At 46.7% G+C, this 25,751-nt stretch overlaps 1 long non-coding RNA gene across 2 annotated transcripts in view; it reads right to left on the bottom strand.

The window, feature by feature from the left end:
* Positions 1-9,235: 9,235 nt before the first annotated feature.
* Positions 9,236-25,751, bottom strand: part of LOC144776412 (uncharacterized) — a 38,850-nt gene continuing 22,334 nt past the window's right edge. The window contains exon 4 of one of the 2 annotated variants that reach the window (XR_013600583.1): positions 9,236-9,354. This is a non-coding gene — a long non-coding RNA (uncharacterized LOC144776412). Of the gene's footprint in view, positions 9,355-10,621; positions 10,674-25,751 lie in introns of those variants that run through there. The other variant, XR_013600582.1, reaches the window with a different exon arrangement.

Below are 25,751 nucleotides of genomic sequence, written 5' to 3'. Positions count from 1 at the left end.
ACTCTGCATCAGAGGCCAATTGCAGGGTCCAGTGCAGCTTCAATTTGGAATCGTCAACTGGGCAGTTGCAGAAAAGGCCTCTTGTAGTTTGTTGTGTACCTGTAGCTTAAACACATTCAAAGTCTTATGACTCTGGGACTCCACTTCTTTGTCCTTGGCACAAGAGTGAGAGTAGGCCCAGTCCTTCTGGGCCCTTCTCAGGTCCCAGACAGAAGGTTGAGTTCTCTTCTGAGCTTGTCTTGAAGCAAAATGTTGGTAGCTGCCGTAGAACATGCTCTTGCTATGGCCTGCTGGTAGGCACTCACCTGGGGGCCATATGTTGTGGCGCACAATTGGGTGACCATTGGTCCTTGTGACCTGATGAATATGCCCATGAGTAGTTGTGTGGCACTGAAACAAGTCAGCTGTTGGGCATGGAATAAAGACATGCTAGATGCCATATTTCACTCACTTTAATTATATTTTTTGCGAGGAAGACAGTGCAGTCATGTTTTCCTCTAAGAGGACCCAGGGAGGCTGATGTATATGTTTGATTGGCTAGGGACACACACAAACAGTGGGCAAACTTGCTGGAAGGGGCGGGGCAGACTACAGGCCCCAAGTAGAACTGCGGCGTCTGCCTCCAGTGTCACTCTTTCTGCGCCAGGAGGCACCAACTTTTGATGCTGTGGGCTCCCACCGCGCAGGACGCCCTCGAACTTGCTGGAAGAGGCAGCGACAGGCCCCAGAGAGAACTCAGTTGCTGCCGCCAGTGTCACTCTTTCTGTGCCAGGAGGTGCCTACTTTTGCTACTGGATGCCTACTGGATGCGCCCTGGTGCATACCCGGGTGAAGACCAAGAGCAGGCCTGTCTGCGCCCAAATACAATCACCCAGCGGTCACCAATTTACGTGGCTGGCATGGGCTGGGCAACCCCTCTTTCTCCTGTTATAGCAGTGTCAGCTACAAGGTGAGAGTGTGTATCTGCTTATTAGGCAGCTTCGGGGAAGCCAACAGGCCCCACACCCACGTCCCCTCTGTCTCCCTTAATAGTATGCTGGAAAGGGTGGTTAACATCGTATCAAGTAAAATTGAGTTAACTGAGCGCACATAGTTACTGAGAAATGAGGCAGTACAGACTGTATCCGGTGGTGTTCTACCTGCCCCTGCACTAACCCTTACTCCAGCAAGCTGTGACCTTTCACAACTGGCGGTTTGTGCTAATCACAAGCTCACCTTTAGTGGGACTGCTAATCCCGAACTTGGACATGATCAGCCAACACAGTTGACCACAATTGCACCCTTGTAGCAGTGACTGTGGCATCAAAACATAAAAAGACGACAGGGAAACTGTCTGCACTAAAAGGAAACAGCCCTTACATGCTGGTGCATCCGGAAGTGATCTCACCTCCTGGATGCAATCGTCGTCTAGTGCCTGTCTCCCAGTCCAGTCCCGAATGGTAAAGCCAGTCTCTGTTCCTATACCCAGACTGACGCTACACTCGATTCATCTGACATAGGGCTTCCATTTATCAGTACACTATGGTCTTGGATTGGCGATTTGATAGACGGTAGACTCAACCCTTTAATGAAGTGCCTGGATTACTTTGAGACTTTGATGGACAGAATCTGCCACCGGTAAAAGACCGCCAATTCCAACATTGATACTTCTGTGGGAATGACTAATTGCATACCCAATGTTCTACCTGTATCCAGTGTCCACTAGATGGTCCTTTAATCGCACCATCATGTAAGACATGTTCACAACTAATTTATAGGCACTCTCTTTTTGCCAAGGTCATAACAATATCACAGCTTTCTTCACCCATTGATCGTCTGCCAACCTCAGCTGGGGCTGATTTACCCACTCTCTCCACCTCTACATCTAAACCTAACCTAACAGTCGTCCATTGAATTATGTCCCACCTAGGGATGTATCACTTCATCCCTGAGGGGGCCCCACCCTAGACCTACTATGGATGTGTTGGGATAGCCACCGGCAGATTGTCCCTATCTTTTGGAGCTGGCAGGCGTACCCACCCTAAAGAAGAGCAGTGCAAAACCTGGGATCAACTAGGTAACGAATGGAGGGTTTGATGGGATGGCGACTCACCCAAAAATATAGATGGAGATTGTGTTGTAATTATTTTCCAGAGATCATCAATGGTTAGGGCACTCAGGAGATCCCAACCCCCAGACAGTCCAAAATCTGGTCCTTACGACTGGGCTATTTTTACAAACTGTCCCATAGAGGTTTGTCGCACGGCCCACCCCCTTAGCTGTACTTAGAGTAATTTCGAAGTGCTGACTGATCTTGATGCATTGGACTAACACCACTCTCTCAGATTGGTGGGGTTGATCCCATATCTACAATCCCATCACACCCATCCAAGACACATACTAACAACTCTAACTAGCCCTATGGCTTATGATAACCAGAATTTGAATATACCCAGCTGGTATGTCCCCGGCTTACAATCAAAGAGAGTCGTAGCCGACTAGTTGGAGTTACTTATAACATCCCACTGTTTCAAGAGACCTGGGCCACCAAAGATATATATCTTGAAGGGTTTGAGTGTTTTAACATTTTATCTACATCTCCTAAATTCGGTCGCCCATCTGGTGGTCTCTCCATATGAGTGAATATTGCAGTGGGGGTAGCGTCAAGGTCATACAAACTCATAGTGACAAATTCCAAGTTTCAAAATATAAATGGGGGACAAATCTGTATTTTATTAATTTTTATAATAACAATTCTTTCAGTATTCTCACTCAAATTTTATCAATCATTTTGACTACATTACCTCCCGAAGGAATTTGAAGGGCTTTGGTAATACAGCCAATATCTGCCTGAGAGGTGAATTTATTGCTAAATTACCCTACCAAGTCTGCTCTGGTCCCAGGATTTGTAACAGAGCACACATTTGTAATAGGAGTGTAGAGCTGATCGAGCATTTTTGATCTCACAATTTAGGTAATTTCATGGAGATCGCTGCTCTTAATAACAATGATAACCCACCTGAACCAACATTCAGAGGCAGGGGCTATCCTACCTTGATTGATTATATTTTTATCGCCCATAGTCTAAAGGACTTTCTGCTGCATACCAAAGTTGTTCCTACATCCCACGGCGACCATACCCGATCAAAGCAGTTCTGAGACTGTCCCCTAGGCCTGTGTATAAAACAGAGTGTCGTGCAAGGAATATGGTGCCCTCAACAGATGAATTGTGATAGGTATGGCACTTTGAGAGCTGTTTGACAGGGCAGGAATGAATGAATGAATGAATGAATGAATGAATGGTTATCTTATAATGCGCATAACTTAACCCCAAGGGGCATCAAGGCGCAGATAACAGACAAATAGACACAACAAATCAAATCCCGAAGTAATTATTGCATTTACCAAACTTTGCTCAGCAATTAAATCTGAATTAATGAAACCTGTTGCTACCACACCTCACATCCCTAGATGGTACAACTAAGAGTGCTCACTAGTAAACCACTAGTTTCATAAGGCCCTATCAGTAAAACCTAGGTGTCATCTATCAGTTCAACTGATAAGGAAGAAGCATACGTTAGTTACCTCTCTGAGGAAGGAAGAAATACTGATTGAACATTGGGATGCACATGCTTGTGAAGCGAGTTCAAAGAATGGCAAACTAATTTGGCCTGCTGTTAAAGATGTGAGAGTAATGGGACAGACATGAATACCAGTTAGTTGTAATATAACCAGCTAGGCATGGGAAGCACACTTTTCCATGATATATACAGCTCCTACATATGATGACCATGTGATGTAATCGAGTTGTAGTAAGGAGTGCTTGACCAAATTGTTGTCTTGCTATTGAAGGGTATTCTAATCCCAGGAGGCTTATTGAGACTCAGGTCCTGTGCCCCAAATGTTAAATGTTACATATGACCTTACTATTGTGATAAGTGCAGTCATAATTGCCTCATACCCTGTATATTTGTTGTTGTGACACATGATGAAGACCTGCCAGAGTTTCCCACCCCTAAAGGAGTATCGATATCCTTGTCCAAAGTGGAGAAAGCCATGGGTAACAAAGCTCTAGGTCCCGGGGGTTTCCCACATAGCTTATCAAACATAAATCGGACATTTGGGCTCCACTTTTGATTAATGTTTTTAATAGTTTAGCGTGTTCCCCTCTTCCAAGCACATGGTCAACTAGCATTATTGTTCCAATTTTCAAAAAGAACGACCACTCCCAGCCCGGTTGCTATAGACCCATTTTCTTGATAGATACCACACTGAAAATCTTAGGAAGGGTCTTATACAACAAGATTAAAATCTGGGCTGAGGAGATTTCTATCTTGCATTTTTCCTAATTTGGCTTTAGGAACAACATGGGTACAATTGAACGCTGCCTTACTCTTAACTCAATAATTGAGAAAGATACAATCACCCAGCGGTCACCAATTTACTTGGCTTTCATGGACTTTCATATGAACTTTCTAAGTCAACTTTTGAATTTGTGATTATATGAACTCTTTAGACAAATTGAAGAAATATAAGTATTAGACAAACTTTATACTTCATAAAAATCATTTAATTTAAAAAAATCAATAAATATAAAAACATATTTGAGAAATTTCGAACTCTGGGGCACATTACGATCGCGGTTTTCCCGCATCCTCCGGGCCGGCGGAAGCCACCGCCGGCCCGGAGGATGCGGGAAAACCGTCGCGGAGCCTCCAAAGACCTACCGCCAAATTAGGATGGCTGGTGGGTCTTGGTTTATGTCCGCCGCTTATCCGCCGCAGTCGGCTTACAACCGCGGCGGAAAAGCTCTTATATGGTGACGGTGTTTCTCAGACACCGCCAGCCATATTAGGATTGCATAGCAGATATGCTTTTCCGTGGCAAGTTTTCCGCCGTGGAAAAGCATACGGATGTGCACTTCGGGGGCCCGTTGCGGTCCCCCACGGCGAAGGGGGGGTGCACATGGGGAGTACCTATGGTACCCGCCTGCATTTACATGCAGACAGCGGCAGGCACCGCGCGGTGCCTGCAGCTTTCTGCATGTAAATGCAATGCGTGCTTTTTTACCATTGCGGCGGGTGCAACAATGTTAAAAATAGAGGATGTGACCGCCAGGGTGGCGGTCACATCCTAATTGCAGAGGAGGGAACGCCGCAGCCCATGCGGACGTTCCCTCCTCCTCAAGGGTCCATCCGCGATCCTAATGGGCTCCTCTGTTCTTTGATTCATTGGTTGAATATTGACCATCATAAAACATATATAGTATTTTTGATTATGTGTTACTGTGCTTAGGTCCAAAAGTAATTGTTATTCCTAAATAAATTTTCACAAGTGACAACTGCTGTTTGTACAAGTAACACGATGATCACTGCGCTGTACTGTATTCGTTTTATAAAACACCTTTTATGAGCATCAGGAATTAGTGTGTTTTTATGTATTACTAGCTTACCCGTCGGGCGTTGCTGCAATCTCCAAAGAAAGGAAATTCAAGGAAACTCGTCATGATAACATTCAATTTACATTGTGTCATTTTTATTGAAACTTATACATTTTAATATGGAAAACATTTCAAGGTGTCGTTTTAATTCTATTTATTTATTGGAGTGCTTGTGGATACACGATTTCTTGTTTTTCCGTCTGGTGCGTACATCAGTATTTGAAAGATTATGAGGGCCCTGGGGGGCCGATATTTAAAAACAATGTATGGCAGAAACCTTTGCGGGAGTGTACTCAACAACTTCCCAAAGTTTCCTGCCGATCGGATGAATGGTGTTTTAATTCTATTTATTTATTCGAGTGCTTGTGGATACACAATTTTTTTTTCCGTCTTGTGTGTACATCAGTATTCGAAAGATTATGAGGGCCCTGGGGGGCCGATATTTAAAAACAATGTATGGCAGAAACCTTCGCGGGAGTGTACTCAACAACTTCCCAAAGTTTCATGGCGATCGGATGAATGGTGTTTTAATTCTATTTATTTATTCGAGTGCTTGTGGATATACGATTGGTTGTTTGTCCATCTGGTGCGTACATCAGTATTCGAAAGATTATGAGGCCCCTGGGGGGCCAATATTTAAAGAAAAATTATGCCAGAAACCTTCGCGGGAGTGTACTCAACAAGTTCCCAAAGCTTCATGGCGATCGGATGAATGGTGTAGTAATGCATATGCAAGAAATCTTCACGGGAGTGTACTCAACAACTTCCCAAAGTTTCATGGCGATCGGATGAATGGTGTAGTAATGCATATGCCAGAAACCTTCGCGGGAGTGTACTCAACAACTTCCCAAAGTTTCATGGTGATCGGATGAATGGTGTAGTAATGCATAAAGGACAAACAGACAGATAGACAGACAGACAGACAGACATTCGTTTATATATATATATATAGGTTGTGTGATTTTGTCCTTTTATAGATATGTTTTACCTGAATAAAGTAATTGAACTGAACTGAACGGAAACAGTGCTTTTTGATTGAGTGTTGGTGCCAGTTTTTATAGGGAAGTTGCCAATGATGAGAAAGTAAGCCTGTTGGAAAGTAACAGCTAGCAGGGACTTGCTGGCCGCTTACACGAGGCACTAACTATATATATATATATTTTTCCTTTACTCAATCTCTATGAATTGCATGGTTGTGAAAGTCCTTAGTCAGTGGGCATGGAACAGTCATCACACAGAGACAATAAGTCTGTCTCTAAATGTTAAGTTGGAGTGGAATCCTCCCTAGCAAAAATTTAGATGACAGTGGGTGTTTAAAAAAAAACTTAGATATCATGTGTGATAAGTATCAAGGGCTTTGCAGTTTGCAGTGGCTTTTTGAGTGGAGGACGTCCCTGATACATAATCCCTTTTCAGCTCCTGTTATTTTTTAAAACCATTGGAAGTGGAACCAGATGCTTGCTTCATTGCAGCCAATGCCTCTTCTGCTTGCGTGAAGCAGAATCGATGCAACACCACTACTGTGGGAACAGAACCGGCACATTGCACTTGAAACCAGCACATCACCTAAAGAACTGATGCATCCTAAATGCTGCATAGCCGCTGCTTCAGTGGGCGAAGATCAACACATCCCTTGGCTGAATGGAGAAACTGGAAGCATCAGCTTGGAACCAACACATTGTGGCTTCAGCGCTTTGGCTTCAGAATTGCCTCATCACCATCTTTGCATGAAAATCTGTGTGTCACCTCAACTGCAAGAATTGACACTGACGCATCACTTGGTTGAACCCAGCATCTCGCCGTTGCGACCAGGCTCAGCGGGCCTTGCTTGACTTCTGTATCCAGCCTGTGCTCCATCACGGTTGGCCTAAACTATTGACTTTTTCCAGGCCCAGCACGGCCTGATAACCCCACCTCTGGCTTCTAAGCGCTATTGACAGCTTTAATATTTAAAAATAAATATCTCAACTTCTACTTATTTCATTTTTTTCGTTTTGGTCTTCTTTCATTTATAAAATCATGATCTATATTTCTGTGCTGGGTTGGAGTTTTCACTGTGTTACTGTTTGAAGTGTTGCTCAAATACCTCACACATTGCCTCTCAAGTTAAGCCTGACTGCTCCGTGCCAACCTACCAAAGGGTGAGCACAAGTTACTTTATGGTTTGTATCTGACTTACCCTGACTAGGATTGTGGTTGACACAGAGCAGTCAGGCTTAACTTTGAGTAAAGTATTTAGGCGATCCTTCAAACAGTAAACCAGCAAAAACACCACACAAAAAGGAGTCCTCACAAGTTCGGAAACTATGGCAAAATGTAATAAATAAAACAAGACCAAAACACTAAAAATTCGATCAGTAGAAATGGAATTATGATTTTTTTTTAAATAAAGTGAAAAGTAGCACCCAAAAGCATAAAGAGCCAACCACAGCTTTATGGTTGCGCTAGACCGGTTCAAAGTCAAAAGTTCGGGCTGACTGCGATGGAACGCAGGTTGGACACAGTCCTAGATTAATCCAACTGAAGTTTTATCTTCTTAAGTTTTGTGCCAAGAGTCTGGTTAGTATTGGGTAGGGCCAAGAGGAGCTAGGAGACTGTCACCGGCAGCTGTTGGCTGATGCGAAAAGCAGACCAGGCAAAATGTACGGGCGGGCTGGTGCTTCATGTCAGAGGTCCCCCCACGAGTAGTCGAAACTGCAGTGCAAAGAGATGGGCTGGCAGAGGATCTGCTGATTTTCGGTTTGAGAGGTGTAGTCTTGATTTGAATAGGTACGTTCATGGTCATGATAAAGCTTGATTTAAGAGCCCTTGAGCAACACCAAGGGTCCAGGACCTGAGAAGCACCACTTTGGGGATCAGGAACTTGCTGCAGCTGTGCCCAAGAACAGTTTGGGAGCCATTTATGTCCCCAAGCCTCACACCAGGAGGTCAGCAGACTTGCCCTTTGAGTCACTCTTGGGTCTTGGGTGCAAGATAAAGTTGCAAGTCCAGTTCTTCTCATCCAGACAAGAGGGCAGCAGGCAGGAGGTCAGCACAGCAGGGTAATAGCAGTGCAGCAAAGTGGCAGTCATTTTAGCAGCACACCAGTCATTCTTCCTGGCACTGTATCCACAGGTCCAGAAATATACTGAAGTGGTGGCGTCTGATCTCTAGTATTTACACCCAGCGACGGCTTTGAAGTGGGGTAAATGCTTCTAGATGTTCTCAGTTGAAGTCACCAGGAATCCTGTCTCCCCTGCCCTGGCTCCAGACTAGCTACAGGTATTATACAGCCCTTTCTGTGGAGCCAGAGCACAGCCTATTTAGGTGCAAGTGGGGTTGTGCCCCGCTCTTTCCTCCCATCCTGCCAATAATGGCCCATCCTGGCACACCTAATGCCCATATTGTGTGTGGCTGTCTATAAGGAATACACAAAGCTCAACTGTCAGCTACACCCAGTCATGGGACCAGATAGGGCTGCAAGCAGCAAATGGCTGCCACAAGAAAATGCCAACTTTTAAAAGTGGAAAGGTGAACGTACCTTCAAGGGATTTTGTTTGTATTAATTAAAGCATAAAGCTCTCAATATAAATTCTTGACCAGGAGTGCTTTGGGTCAATTTGTGCAAAAATGCAACAGTAATTACTTATTCAGTTATTGAACAGTCACAATAGGTGATCTAAAAGCAACAAATATAGATAGAGCGCGTGTATATGAAAGATTTGTATTTAATACTCTATACAAATTAAAAAGGGTACAAAATCAATATAAACAATGTTACAAGAAGTACATGTTAGATCAATACAAAACTTCTTTGTGACAATTGTATACGCTTTTCTTCCTTGTTTTTAATTAGTTAACAAATCCAGACAAGAAAAAGCGTGGGTCGACGTTTCGGTCTCTTAAACACTGATTGATGAGACCATCTTCAGGACAATAGATAATTTATGAAGCCCCTAAAAACAATATAGAGTTATTATTAAAAAAACATTCTATATCATAACCATGATATTAAACTTAAAATAAGACATATAACACCATAGCTCTCTTCCACTTAGAAAGATATTTATATCACCACATATTTAATATTTACACTAGAATTCGTTTTGGAATGTTGCTCTGATCAGAACAACTGCCTGTTGAGCAGGGAATTGGTCATTGCTGATAATAAACATTTCTTATTAACTGAAGACATAATTTTATCGTTTGTGCATATCAATTTATAATCAACCAAAATAACCCAATGGTTTTTAGCTTTTGTATCCTGCCTATTCTGGATAGGGCGCTCTTTGCACTAGCTTAGGACATTTTTTATATATTTCTGTACCTTGATTGTTGAATCTCAGATGACCTGAATGTTGACCATAAATGTCTTCATTGTTTTCTTTCTTTTTTATAAACACATACAGGTATCTGTAATAAATACATATGGAAATTCTAATATCATACTTTATATCAAGGGATTATACTGCTATTACAGCAGTGATGTTCACTGTCCCTCAACGACTTATCAGATTTAGTTCAATCGTTGGGCATTTTTGAAGCACAAAGCACATATTTGCAAATAGCCTTATAGTCAGCACACTTTCGTATAGGGCTGATATTTTGATACTGAGCAATGCCTATGGCCAATCTTACATTATTGTGATAGGCGTTCATATGTTCACTCGCCACAAACGTTAGTGTTTGGCTGATATTCAGATACTGAACAGTGACTCTTGCCAGTCTTACATTATTATGGGAGGCGTTAATATGTTGACTCACCTAGGAGGAATTTCAGATGGTTTCACATCTATAACTTACATGTACATGACTATATCTACTTTCTATAACAGTAAGTCCATACCTGGAGTGAAGGTAATTGTCACAAATGGACGTTTTGGATAAACTCCTGTTTGTCGCAGGCAAAATCAAGAAATGACCTGAGTGAAAGACCGCTTTATATATTAAATTGTTGTCTCTCAAATTAAACAATTTACGATTAGTATGACAATCATATGGTTTATCTTAAATTGTGTCGGCAGACTGGACCCATATTTTCAGAATCGATCTAAATATAGGTGTAATTTGCCTCATCTTCCTATAGTGCAATACCAGTATACTAGTCTGTAACCAAGAGAATAGTTTGTATGAGGCAATAGTCACTCATCTGCTTGCAAAATCAACAGCACTTAGGTCAAATATTGGCATGGCCCAAAAAAGAACTCCTTTTCTTATACATACTTCATGGACTTTGTAAGCTCCTCGTCCGCTTTTTCTTGTCTGGATTTGTTAACTAATTAAAAACAAGTAAGAAAAGCGATTACAATTGTCACAAAGAAGTTTTGTATTGATCTAACATGTACTTCTTGTAACATTGTTTATATTGATTTTGTACCCTTTTTAATTTGTATAGAGTATTAAATACAAATCTTTCATATACACCCGCTCTATCTATATTTGTTGCTTTTGGATCACCTATTGTGACTGTTCAATAACTGAATAAGTAATTACTGTTGCATTTTTGCACAAATAGACCCAAAGCCCTCCTGGTCAAGAATTTATATTGAGAGTTTTATGCTTTAATTAATATAAACAAAATCCCTTGAAGGTACGTTCACCTTCCATATTCTTTGCCCGAACCCTCAAGGGTATATTGGGTTGCTCGCTTTTTTTGCTATCAACTTTTAAAAGTGGCATTTTCAGAATTGCAATTTAAAATCCGAGTTCACCATAAATTATGATTTTAAATTGTGGTTCCAGGGACACCAAACGTGAATTGAATATCTGTTCCCATTTGGAAATTACACTTCTAAAATGTAATAAGGCAACTTGATTGCTATTCTATGGTAGAGATAGGCCTTGCAGTACTGAAAACAGATTTTTGAGTTTTTCACTACCAGGACATGTAAAATGCAAAAGTACATGTCCTGCTTTTTAAATACATTGCACCCTGCCCTCTGGACTGTCCAGGGCCTACCCTAGGGGTGACTGATATGAACAAAAGGAAGGTTTTAGCCTGATAAAATGTTTATTTTGCCAGGTCGACTTCTCTGAAATGGCAGGCTTGAGACATAAAGGGCTATTTAAGTGGGTAGTGCAACTAGTGCTGCAGGCCCAGTACTCACATTTAATTTACAGGCCCTGGGTACATGAAATACCAATTTCTGCAAAGCTTAACTATGACTAAACATTTGAGATTCCTGCTATCCTCCAATACTTGGAAAAGCTTGGCATTTGAGAGTTGTTTATTCATTTAGATTAGAATATGTCACATACACTTCAAACTGAACAGAACATACTTATAAGTTTAAGAGTCCTATGTTTTATTCCTTTTCTCTTCACCACATTCAACAAAATATTGCATAGGACCACAGCTCTGGTCATCAGGCACAATTCTGAAACACACTCATATCGGCCACACCACACACTCACACCATGCCATCCAAGCCCATGACACTGAGACTTGTACTACTCACGAGCAAATAAATATGTTTCACAATTCTTCAAGGGCAGCATACAACCACAATACCATAGAATGAATGGGTAACTCAAAAACTATTTGTCAAAAATAATTTCTTTTGTCAGAAACGAATATTTTGTATTCTCCTATACTGTGAACATTTTAGCTAGATTCTGTGAACGGAAATGAATTCACTTCTTTACAAATTAATGCTCATTCGTGTTTAATCTGCCTGCCCAGTGGGTTAATGTGTCCACTATGCGTGCATGGCCAATATTTGCAGAAATAAAAAGACAGACATTTCCAATTAAGCTCAAACATTTCTTTTGAAATCAATTCAATTAAGATATACAATGTAAACCACTTCCATTCATTTTCATGCAGCAGAAAAAACATCCTCAAATAAATTATAAATCGCACAGTTTTGTCTCCATCCATTTGCAAACATCTCTGACAAATGGTGGCAGCTGAGTAGATAAGCCAATTACAAATACATTAAAGAACCATGCCTTGTTACAGACTGACTGGAAGGACTTGAATGGAAAACTGGTGCATACAAAGGTGTTTTACTGGGAGTGAGGAATTGTCCCAATATATTTAGATTATTATTTTGTTTATTCTTCCTGATGAGCTCAATAATTGAAGACAGGGAATAAAGAGTTATTTTAGATGTTTGATTAAATAAGGACGTTTTTTACCAATGAGCAGTTGTGCGGTTGAGCATCTCTCACGTAACGCTGTGCAAAGAAGAGTATGGTGAGTTGTGCACAAATGAGACCGGATTACCGACACGAATGTATGGCGAGAGATAGTTGAAGAAATGTTAATTTGCGACAGTATTGTGTACAGTGTTTTTCATTATAAATAATAACATTTTAAGGCACAGGTAGGTTTGTAGGGAGGGTCGAATACCAGGCGGAATTACAACAAATTCTTAATAAAGACAATAGAGTCTTATTTACTTTCTGTTCCTGTTGCTGCCTTTGGTACCCCAGAAAACATAGGGGCATATTACCAAGCAATAGCGATAATTATCGCTATTGCTTGGTTAGAGACAAAAATGTATCGCCGACCTGCGGCGATTTTTATCGCAGATAAACCTTGGTATTACCAAGGTTTATCGCAAATGCGATAAAAATTGGCCGCAATGCATGAATATCGCTGAAAAGTCCGCGATATTCAGGCATTACCGAGCTAATGCTCTTAGCCATGTTGTCCACCTCCCATTGGATAACATGGCTAAGAACTGCTCAGGGCAGGTGTTAGCTTTTGGAAATATTCGCGCTTAGCGCGAATATCTCCAAAAGTTGGTAACAGGAGATAGCGATGTTAGCGGCTGTTTCCAGTCACTAACATCTTGGCACGCCCACTTTGCATGTCATTAGTGATACATTTCTCTGACATGCAAAATGGGGCCCAAGATGGTCGCTATCTCCTACTAGCTGTCGCTAACTGGTGTTAGTGACAGCTAGGTAATAGGGAGATAATTTTATCTCCGCTTTCTTGGCTTTTAAAGCCAAAAAAGCGGAGATACACCCCCTTGATAATATGCCCCCTTAGTTAGCAATGGCAGTGCCAGGAATACTACAGGAAAAGCCTGGGATTCATGCCGATGAGCTTACTCGACCACCTCTTCATCGAAGCAAATGCTTTCCAGCATGTATTACCTAATTTATTAGGCCTTATCAACACTTTTGCGCCCTCTGAACATCACCTTTTTGACTTTCTGGTGGCGCAATGTGCCACCGCATATTTATAAGGTCACCTAAAGCCACTTAAGTGGTTTTTCATGGTCCTATAGATATGTACCCCTTTCACGCAGAAACTACGAGAAAGGGGCGTTCCTTAGGTGTTTCTGTGGGTGTAAACACGCAACACCCTTGGAACCTGACACATTCCCCGATTTACTAGTCATCGTAAACCTGGTAATGCGTCAGAACCCAAAGCCAACCCTGGGGTGGAGTTAGGGAGGCGCAACAAACAGAAATTAAAACATTTCTCCTTGAGCTTTCATTTTCCGATGACAAAAGCCCATAAATACGGCCCACAATCTTTAATCAAGATGCCTTTTGCATTTATTTTTCAAAAGCAAGCTGATTTGCAGTCTCTCCCTCCCAACGTGTCAGATACCAATCCATTGAATAACACAGTCTATTAAAACCACTGATGTATATAATCGGATAAATCAAGGTTTAATTACACTGTTTAAAGAACACAACTGGAACAGAAGCAATGCCACATTGGTGGTGATAAATTCATGAGTGACATTTCTCTTGGCAAGACATACTCTAAAAGTATTACCATGCATGTTTAGTCTGTATACTTGGAATTAAATTGGCTTCGAAGTACAGATCTGTATTTCAGGGCAGTGATAAAGAATAACTACAAAAGACACAACATGCAAATGAATAAATGGGAAACAAAGAACCTCTTTTTGCAGTCGTTGGTAAGTCACCAAGTGGTTGTGGCAGCAGGAACCACGCCACCACCGCCCTAGCTGTAGGCCATCCGACACATTCTAAATACTCTGCTAGATCTGCCAGAAGTGCTTTTAGCAACAGTACAGACAGGCCTTCATCACAATTAGCAGTGCTGGCCCTCATATCGTGAGTTGGTAGCTTCACAGACTAGCCAATATTTATTATATTTTTCATAACCCTAAAAGCAGGGTTTTGTTTTTGCTTAATTTTAAATCTAGGGGTGGGGGAAATATTCTGTTTTGCTATTAAAATTGGGCGAATTTTGGCAACTCCACATTACTCTTTTAACATGGAAGTCCGGGACAAATGTTGCCAATTTCAGCGTGGCAGAATTTCTCACGTGCAGCTCCAGGACAGTAAGTTGTCGAGTACGAGCGAGATTTGTAGTCCCATAGCATGATTTCTGGTCATTAGGAGGACATCTGATGAGTTTTTTCTGACTCAGGCGGTCGTGAGAGGTCACCATCCATCACGGTCAGAGGTCTGCATTAGAAAATCTATTTGAGCGCCAGCTAAATAAACTCGGGTAGCGACACCCACTGGTGTGCAGTGTGGTCACGCTAATGTTTCAGTGTAGAATGTGCTCCTGCCACTAAATCACAATCAAAGCAGCCAGGCAAGTCCATTTCTACCCATTGGCAGAACTCCACTGGAATCTCCCTGAGTTTTTGGGTGACTCTGAAGAAATTTGCAGAGTCAACTTCCGTGAGCTCTGATGTGCTGGGGTTTTTCTCCCAGTACATGGGGACATGGAGTATTTTTCCATGCAGAAATAAACACATGCCCATAAATAATGAAAATTCACACAAATTAAATGCAGCAAGCCACCTTGCTGCACTGCGTGAAAGGGAAAAGGTAGGAACGCGCAATATTTACCATTATGTGGTGCATTCCTGTCCTTTCCTAGCGCTTGTGCACTTTTGGCTGCCTAGAGCCAATGCAGGCTTCCTTGCCTGTTGCATGGGTGTCCGCATTGCAGGCAGGATTGTTTTTGTGCAGGAAGGGGCACCTGCCTGCACAAAAAACAATCCACAGGAAAGGGGCACCTTCCTGCACAAAACAGTCCTTAGAGGCATTTTCCACTTTCTATGTGTACTGCAAAATAGTAGGGAGGCATTCAGTTCTGATGCATTCCCAAGTCTACCAATGTTGGTAAACCTGGGAATGTATCAGAATCCATGGGTGGATGCGTGGGAACACCCACGCTCCACCCATGTCATGTCTCCCTGCTGCAAAGTAATGCAAGGCAGTGATTTGAGCTGCCTTGCTTTAGTCCAGATTTATCAAGTCACTCAGAGTAACGAAAGGTGGCCTTGAGTGGCTTGATAAATCTCATTTAGGTTTTGTGTCGCCCTTGCGTCTCCTTGTGTGGTGCAAGGATGATGCAAAACCTTGATAAATATGCTCCACAGTATTTAGAGCGTCCCACACAGAATAAGTATTTTGGCAAATACATGTGGTTGTGCTACAATGAAGGTTTTTCAAGACTACCCAGCTGGCAATCCTTACGCCATCAAAAACATGATGATTCCATCACATACAAATGAGAGGGGGAGAATGAGAAATTGGTGGATTGGATATCTTTTGGCTATTCTTCATTACCACCAATGTCTAACGGGCCAAAAAAGTTAAAATTGTCCTTGTACATGGGAAGTGACTAAATCTCTTTATGTGTTTCCAACAACGCAAGTGTCCAAGGAACAAATTTTTTTTGGTCTATAAACTGATGAACAATGTGGTAAGTGTGCAGCTACAAATATTGCTGCCATTTTGACCACACAAGCAAACTCTACAGGACTTTCTAAAAATGTATGAAATCGCACCACCTTAGTCAATTGCCTCTCATGACTGGATTGCAAAAAATAAAAAAAGTTTTCAAAAATTGTAACAATAAATATTAATTACATGAACTAGAAGATATACGGAGGTCCATCACACACAGATTACAATCACTTCAGTGAGCACTATGTTTTATTTATTCCACGGTATCAGGTCTCGTAGCATCATTTCACAAAATAACCTGGATTCAATGATGCAGCAAGTGCAATTGTTCAAGATAAGAAAAGCTACTGCCCTCCCCAATGGGTACTGCTTCATGGAGAAGCAAGTGTTGGGGGGCGTGGCTAAGCACGCAATGGCGGAGGACGCACTAGGGTAGAGCTCCGTGTTCATCTCCCCTTCCCTGAGCCGATTCTCCGCCAAAATTCATTGCAGCCGCCCGAAACTGCGGACGGACCTCCCTGGGACACTTTCCGGCACTCTGGCCGACTTTGCACTGGAGGCTCCGACGCGGTCGGCACCGGCCTGTCCTACGGCCCTCCTGCGGGACCTGCTACCTCCCGGCCGGCGGGGACATTAAGGGAGGGCGCGGCTCGGGCCCACTCCACAGGCACCGGCCGGCGATCCCCGCCCCAACAACTGCAGCCCCCTGGCCGACTGCCGCCGAGCGGAGAACGCCCTCTGGTGGCCCCCAACTCGCCTCGCCCTGTTGCTGGGCGCCCGCGGGGGGCCTGGATCGAGGGAGAAGCGGACACACAGCTCCCACATCACGGCCACCACGCACCTGGTACTCCGTGCGTGGCGCGGGCTCGACACAGAGCCCGGAGCGGGCACGACACAGAGGACACCACTGGCGGGACGCTGGTGGGATGGCGGACCCGGCTGGCGGGACTCCCCCCGAGGATGCTGCAATGAAACCGGTGCCACCCGGTAAGTCCCTCCGGCGCCTGCCTGTATAGCGGGACCTGCGTAGAGACGCCGCATGGGGCTTGCGCTGCGCACCCGCTGCTTGTGAAGAAGCTGCCCGGCCTCTCCTCTGGACTGCCACACCGCATGCTGCGGCGGCCAGGCCACCTTCCTGTGACGGAGGCCCACAACAGCACGCTCCGCACCGGACCTGCCTGCGGGCGTCCCGCGGGAATAGTGGCTGCCTGAAAGACAGGGGGGGGCGCGCGAGGGGCCGTGGCCTGGGCCTGGACTTGGCAGCCGGACCAGTATCACCCCCCTACCCATAGAACTCGGGCCCTGTGGACCCGCACGCCGCCCTGGCCCCCTGTTCCCCCGCTGCACCTGGGACGGTGCGGTGGGGCTACGTTGGGAGGAGGCGAGGGCCCGCCTGACGGACCTCCCCCCGCCATAATGGCGACGGCCCCTGCCGGAGGAGCGGCTGCTGGCTGACGGACCCCCCGCTTGGCGGTGGAGTGATCCCGGAGGTGCTGCTGGAGTGACCCAGGTGGGGGAGCTGCTGGTCAGGCGATCTTGCCCATGTCCGGAGGGGTGCGGACCAGCACCGGGACTGGAGGTGCCCCCCCGAAGGGTAAGACGGACAAGCTGCTTAACAAAATGGCCGCCGACCAAGTGACTGCGAGGCTGGACAGCGTGTTAGCAGCCATGAAGCGCATGGAACAGTCGCTCCAACAGACCAGAACTTCCTTGGAGTCCAAAATAGACAGTGTCGCCGTGGACCTGACCCACCTACGGGATGACCACCGGAAACTGTCCGATCGGACCAAGACTCTGGAGTGTGCGGTGAAGGAGATCGAACCCAAGGTCACCCAGACGGATAAGCAGGTGCAAGATCTCCTGAACAGGGTGGAGTTCCTGGAGGACCGGGCCGAGGATGTGGAAGGGAGAGCGAGACGCAACAACATCAGGCTTGTGGGGGTCCCGGAAAAATGGGAAGGGAACCATCCTGCCCAGCATGTTGAAGACTGGCTCATGAACCTGTTACCCGAAGGCACGCTATCGCCCTACTTCGTAGTGGAGCGGGCGCACCGACTGCCGACGAGGCCTCACACCACCGGCACTAATCCAAGGCCGCTGCTCTTCAAGATACTAAATTATAGGGACCGAGACACGGTGCTGCGAGAAACTAGACGCCTCGGCGAAATTCGAATCGATAATGCAACAATAATGTTCTTCCCGGACTACACTGTTCAAGTGCAACGTCAAAGACACAACTTCATGGAGGTGAAGCGACGGCTCTGCACCGCAGGCCTTAAATATTCCTTGCTCTTCCCTGCAAAACTGAGGGTGGTGGCAGGAGACAAGACCTACTTCTTCAACACCCCCGAGGAGGTCAGTGAGTGGCTGGACGAGGGCACGGACACGGCACCTAGAAAGACACAGGGCGATGAGGCGAGGCCGCGCTCACGTGGGCCGCGGTGCCGCCGCAGAAACAGAGCACAGCAAACCCAACGCCCGGAGGCGGCGGCGCGGCACTCTCCCCCGATGGACCAAATGCTTCAGGAACAACAAGATGCACTCCGGAGAGCCTCCCAGTTGAGTACTTCGCCATCCCAGGAAACGGCCCTGGGGGACGGCCAACAGACAGTCCTTAGCGATGATGATGAAGCTATTTATGGGATTCCGAACTCTCAGATCTCGGTGGACCTACCGGACATCACTCCGCAAACTGCAGATCTGTTTCATTGACTCCGTACGAGTCATCTGTGAGGCACCCACCGTGGCGGGGGGATGGCGGCAGGAGCCGACTGGACGCTGAGGCGCGGCTGATGCCCGATGCTGCCGGGGAAATCTTCTCCCCCCCCTGCCTGCCAACTGTACAGTGGACAACCGGAACAGTGAGTACTGCCCCGATGGTGCGGATGAAAGCGGGGTGTGGTGGTGGTGGGGTTGTCTTTTGGCCCGTGCTCCTCCTATACCGCCTCTGACCGCAGGCCACGGTCAATGGAGAGTCATTCTTGCCCTTCCCCTGCCACGACCGGCTGGAGCGGGGCCCCCCAAGGGACGAATGGCGCCACATTCCGGAACACTGCCATTGGCTGCCTGTTACCTATCCCATATGGCTCAGGGAAGGATCTAGATCTCCCTCCTTGACTGATCACCTGGACTGCCAGAACTGTGCTTAGCGCACGATACCCCCTAGACTTGAAAGGTTGTCCCTCTCGATCGAGAGTATGGACAGTGGCCCGTTTCGCCACTGCCCTTTTGGTATTTTAGTGGGGTTCACCCACAGTTGGTTATTGTTGTTCTTTGTTTTCCCCTCCTTAATGTCTTCCTGAACGTTGCTGAGTGTGCTGGGGGGTGATTGTGGGAGAGCTGGAAAAGGGGATGCAATGGACCTCCGTTGGGCTGCTGCTCGTGGCTGTGGTGGGGGGGAGTTCACACTGCTAGAATGGCTGCGATAACGATATGCACCTGGAATATTAGAGGCATGCACACACCAGCGCGTCGTTATCAAATATATTCCTATTTGAGAAGGCAACGGGTGCACATTGCACCCCTGCAGGAAACACACTTGAACGGGGCGGAGGTGGCCGCACTGCGCCGCAGATGGAGGGGGCAACTGTATGCCACGGGGTACTCCTCGTTTGCCCGTGGGACGCTACTGTGGGTGAAACCGGGCACCCCCTTCAAAATGACAGATGTCTTCACAGACCCGGAGGGGAGGTACGTGTTGGTGAAAGGCCGCTTGGATGGGCAGCCAGTAGTCCTGGCGTCTGTTTACTTTCCAAACACGGACCAGGGAGGCTTTTTAGCGAGCATTTCGGAGAAGCTAGCGCCCTGGCATGGTGTCCCCTGGATACTGGGGGGGATTATAACACAGTGCTGGATACCATGCTGGACCGCTCGGCCCCACCCAGGCCGGATGCAACATCTCTAGGAGCCACGAGCGCACTCACACAGTGGGCGGCACAGTGGGATTTAAAGGATGCATGGCGCGCTCACAACCCTAACACCAAAATATACTCTTATTACTCAGGGGCGCACGCGCTGCATGTCCGACTCGACAGGTACATGGTGTCATCAGAACTGCTGCCACACATCACAGATTCTCAATACCTTGGCGGAACACACTCGGATCATAATCCACACACGCTGCAAATGGCTTGGGAGTGCCCACATCCGCCCATCCCCACATGGCGTTTCCAACCTGCCCTACTGCTGGACGCCCCCTTTCGAGACTCCCTACAGGCTTGCGTAGCACAATACTTCATAGACAACTCCGGCACAGCGTCCTCCCCACAGGTCGAATGGGACGCCTTCAAGGTGATGGTACGGGGACACTGTCTGGGCACGCAGGGGAACATGCAGAAAACACTAGAAGCCGACCTGCGTGGGGTGGAGGCGGACCTGCTCCGTCAGGAGCAGGAAGAGGTGGCAGGAACGGGCGACCAATTAAACGTGGCCCGAGCGGAACACACAACATTACTGGAACGACTGAGACACATTAACTATGCGGCTCACCCGGCGCGCGTACACCAACACAGTGACAAGCCTGGGAGGCTGCTGGCCTGGCTAGTCAGGCAAGAGAACCGCACGGAGCCGGTGTCCACCATCCGCACGGCTGAGGGAGAGGTAGTGTACACACAGAGTAAAATACACCAAGCCTTTGTGCGTCACTACCAGGCCCTATACAGGTCACAGCTGAGGGTCTCATCGGCGTCCATAATCGATTACCTCGCAAATGTACAACTGCCTTCCCTTACGGACGCGCAGCACGGGGGCCTAGGGGCACCGTTCACTCAGGAGGAAATGCGCGAGGCCATTTTCGCCCTCTCCAATGGCAAATCCCCTGGCCCGGATGGCTTACCTGCCGAATTTTTCAAGGCATGTTCAGACACACTGATTCCGGAGTTGCTCAAGGTTTATAACGCCGCAATCGAGGACTCAGTGCTCCCGGACACGCTTAATGAAGCCAACCTGGTCTCACTTTTGAAACCCGGCAGGGAAGAAACATGCATGGGGTCCTACAGGCCGTTAGCCATGTTGAACACTGACTATAACATTTTCACCTCCTTACTGGCCCGACGCTTAACCTTAGAGGTCTCCAGTCTAGTCCATGATGACCAGAATGGCTTTATGCCGGCAAGGAGCACCTCCCGTAACATACGCCGACTCTTCCGAGTTCAGGAGGCCGCCGTGTTGCAATGGCCGAGATCGGGGTGCCTAGTCTTAGACCTTGAGAAGGCCTTTGACTCCGTAGAGTGGCCCTATCTGGGGCGGTGCTGGGCAGATTTGGCGTGGGCGATGCCTACGCGGATATGGTCGGACTACTTTACCAGCGGCCCAGTGTGCGTGTGCGGACGGGTAGGCTGCTCTCGGAGGCGGTGCGGGTGCGTAGAGGCACCCGACAGGGCTGCCCCCTGTCACCCCTACTCTTCTCTCTGGCGATTGAGCCCCTGGCGGTGCTGCTGCGGGACAGGGGAGCAGGATGGGGAATCCCGCTAGCTGACGGGGTACATATAGTTTCGCTCTATGCGGACGACCTGCTGCTGTATGTACGGGACCTTACAGCAGTACCGGACGGACTGTCGGACATTTTCCGGATTTTGGAAGAAGTATCGGGTCTTAAGGTCAACTGGACAAAGTCCGGAGTGTATTCGTTCAGTCCGTACCTGCGGGAGTGTGATGTGCACCTCGGAGGTGCTCGACTCACATGGTATCCTACCACCTTTAAGTACCTCGGGATGTACATATACAGGGACACGCAAACAATACTAGAGGGCAACCTGGTGCGCGCTATCTCCTCGTTGCGAGCCCAGATGGCCTTCTGGAAGACTCTGCCACTGAATGTGCCCAGCAGGATTGCACTTTCCAAGATGATAGCTTTGCCTAGGCTGCTATATCATTTCGCAAACCTCCCACTGTATGTCCCCACAAAGATCTTCCGCGACCTGGAATCAATGATCCGTAGCCTGATCTGGAACACCGGGCGCCCCCGCGTGGCCCTGGTGAAACTGTACTCCCCGACTGCTGAAGGAGGGCTGGCAGTTCCTAACATGGAGCTGTACTACCTGGCCGCGCAGTTGCAATGGGTGACTCACTGGCTTAGCGGCTCGCACCTAGACGACACGGCCACCGCTGCCTACCAATGGACCCACACGCAGGTATGCGCCTTGTTTCATCCCCTGACCAAGGGACCCCGCCCTCTACCCCTGCACATGGCTGTGGCCTGTAAATGCTTCATCCGTAGCCTGAAATTGACCCAGGGAGTCAGACCATATGCCCCTGCGCTCCCCCTGCTGGGCACCCCCCAGAGGGGTGGAACGGTGACGCCACGCATACTAGAGAGCTGGACTGAGGCTGGGGTGGAGACCATGGGCGACCTCTACGCGGATGGAACCGTGCTCCCATTTGCGGAACTGTCGGAGGGCACGGGCCTGCCAGCGGGGCAATTCCTGCTCCACGCGTCTATACTGCGGACATACACGGAGTCCTGGGGAGATGTTCATGAAGAGCCGCCGATACACCACCCAATGCAATACCTACACGTCATGGGCAACGGCTCCCACATCATTCACTGGCTGGCGCAGGCCCTCCTCATGCACACGCAAACATCTACACAACCGATTCGGGACAAATGGGCGGCCCACCGAGGGAGGGATTGGACGGATAAGGAATAAGCCCTGGTACTGGCTGGCCCCGTGAATATCCCACGCCACTCCCGCTTCCGGACGATTCAGTTATACATACTGCACCAGGCATATCTATCACCGGATAGAATCAACAGGTACTTCATGGTCAACACTGCCACCTGTCCCAGATGCGACCTGCTAGGCGCGGACATCCTACACATGCTCTGGCACTGCCCCTCTCTAGCCACATACTGGGGGGAGGTGACATCTCTCCTGACACATAGTACGGGCCCGGGGCTGCCACACACATGGGAGGCTTGCATTCTCGGGCTATACAAAAGAACCAAACTCAATAAGACACAAGCTAGGTTCTGGGACCTAGGCCTTATCACAGCCAAGCGGCTGCTCACCAAACACTGGAAACGAAGAGACCCGCCAATCCCCAAATACTGGTATGCATCCTTTACCAACTGGGCTAGAGCGGAAAGCACGGCACTACACCGGGAGGAGATAGCGGGCTTAAGGCAGTTCCCGATAGCACAGCCCTGGGACGACATCCTGAGTTCCCTCCAGGGGGAGGGCACGGCCAGAGGGCTCACTTAGAGACCGCCACAATTGGGATAGCACTGTTGGGGTATCCGTGGCGAAGACAAGGGCGCAGGTTGCAACCCCCCTCATGACACTCGCCGGGTGGCCTGCCTCCCCCCCAGACGCCCCGGGTAGCGGCTGCACCACACATCCGACGAGCTAGCTGTGGACCCGGACGACCGCCCACACGGGGGACCACGAATCCATGACATATTGAAGTATCCCCCTAGACCCTTTTTCGTGGCATCACTCCCACAGGCACACTCTCCCCTACCACTTCCCCTCCCACACGCACACCTATGTTCATTGTTTCGGACTCTTGTCTCCCAGACATAGCCTTGTCTTCCTCACACGCCACATCCGGAAGGCTCACCTGGATACATGTCCGGCCACGGGACTGGACGCAGGTGGCGTCTCCCCAATATGCAGCATGGCTATACCATTTGCCCGTCTGGCACATCACACACTTCATTGACAGCCCGTGGGGCCCTACCGCTCTGAACGGCTGTCGTACACCACGACAAAGACAGGCTGAACACTTGCACTACTAACCCCTATCCCATTGACACACCTCCATGGTCTGATGTTACAACCCATGGGTTTCAGTGTTATAGATACCGGAGAGATGCGCGATGGAGCAGCCGAAGATTGGGACACACCGATGAGATCTATTTTGTTTGCAGAGTTAAAATGTTTACTTATAAAAAAAGATAAAACAAGACGTCATTTGAAAGCATAACTGAATGTTGAGCACACATGGCATGGAAGTTGTAATTAAAAGCTCACTCACTGAGGTTACAATCGAAGGAACTGAACACCCTCCTTCATGTTCCTTTATTCTCTCGTAATACCGTAATGATGCAGCCGGCCCACGGGGTTGTCGGCTTTGCTATATGTACTGCTCTTTTGACTACTAATAAACGTCTTTAAAAAAAATTTAAAATTTTTTTAAAAAAATGGAGAAGCAAGTGTTGGACGCTCACCATTCCTGGCCAGTGTCAATATCACCACAACTTGAAAAACACTTGCTGCTATGATATAATATACTAAGTTCTCTAATACACCTACTTAGAATAGGAACATTGTTGATACTTTACTTTATCTCGTCAAATATTCTTGTGTGTTGATCAGTCTATTGAAAGATTACTACCTTCTTTAAGAGCATTTTGATATTCACAGTGGAGTCAACAAATATGTTTACAAATTATGAAATTCAACCACCTCTAGACATACCAACTACTGCCTTTAGTTTTTCAGGGACATCCTCGATAGCTCAGATTAAACAAAGTAAACAGTACAAGTGTATTGCATTTTGCCTGTTTCAGATTCTACTTTCTCTTACTCAGAACATCAATAATGTATTCTCACATTGTGATTTGACACATCCTTTTCAAATACTGTGATGTAATCTGGAAAATCTTCTTCCCATCGGAGCTTCACTAAATGGTTACACGTGCCTTGCTCCAACATTGAAAACCTTGGATCTTTCATGTGTTCCCCAGATATATCAACAGCAACCCTGCTATATCATTTACAATGTTTTGAAATATAAAAACCAGACATGCAGTGCCTCATTTTTTGTATTCTTTTTACATTTACTAAATGAAAAACCAGTCTTAGTATGGCCACCTTTCAGAAACACAGCAGTTTGTACAGTTTGAAATATTGCAGCTCAATTAGTACCGTTGTTGTTCCTAGATTCAGTCTGATTGGTGAGACACATGAATGTGGTATGCTGTGTTACTGATATGTTGCAATAAAAGAAAGTACTGCAGCAGTGTATTTGTGTCCGTCAATGGCAAGGCGGGTAAAATTGGTGGAAACGAAGTTACCCTATAAACTATTGAACAACCATAAACAAATTACTTTGCACCTCTATCTCAACATACAGCAACAATGTCTCCATAATTACAAATGACGACATTATTGACCACAGAGTATTATGTGGTCGTTTGGACTGGTGAAGCATTGTTGCTGTGGGCTGTGAAGTCGTTTACTAGGGAACCATACTGTTTTAGATTCAAAGTACAGTCTCCACTACAATTGTACCAGGTGAAAAATGGTGGTCATTCCATAGCAAGACCTGATCTGCTGCCCTTCCACTGTCAGAACCCTGTGTCCCGTGGCAGTGCTGGCTATTTTTATAGTGATATGCAAACAAATGATGGACGGAATGGTAAATAAATCATGCATTCACCCCCAGTCAGGAGATCTGTGTTAAATCCCTAGTTATTTTGCTCACCATGCCAACCCACTTTAGACCCAGCCATGTGCAAACCAGTCTTGACCCTGTTACTTATGGGGACTGTCCAGCCCGAACTAAGCTGGGGTGGCATTGTTAGCAAAAGAACGATTGATTTAACCCAGATCTCTTGACTGCGGGTGAATGTTTTGATTTGTTCTGCATTCCGTTCATCTCATTGTTTGAGACCCATTTCTGTTAGCACCCTTTGACAGCTTCAAGATCACCGTCAGTACTGAAGCTACATCTGACAAAAATAAGTTGTCTTTTAATTTGATCT

This window comes from Lissotriton helveticus, chromosome 1_1, assembly GCF_964261635.1.
Source record: "Lissotriton helveticus chromosome 1_1, aLisHel1.1, whole genome shotgun sequence".
Lineage (NCBI taxonomy): Eukaryota > Metazoa > Chordata > Amphibia > Caudata > Salamandridae > Lissotriton > Lissotriton helveticus.
Note: the sequence above shows the minus strand (reverse complement) of the source record. Positions and strands in the feature narration are given on the sequence as shown.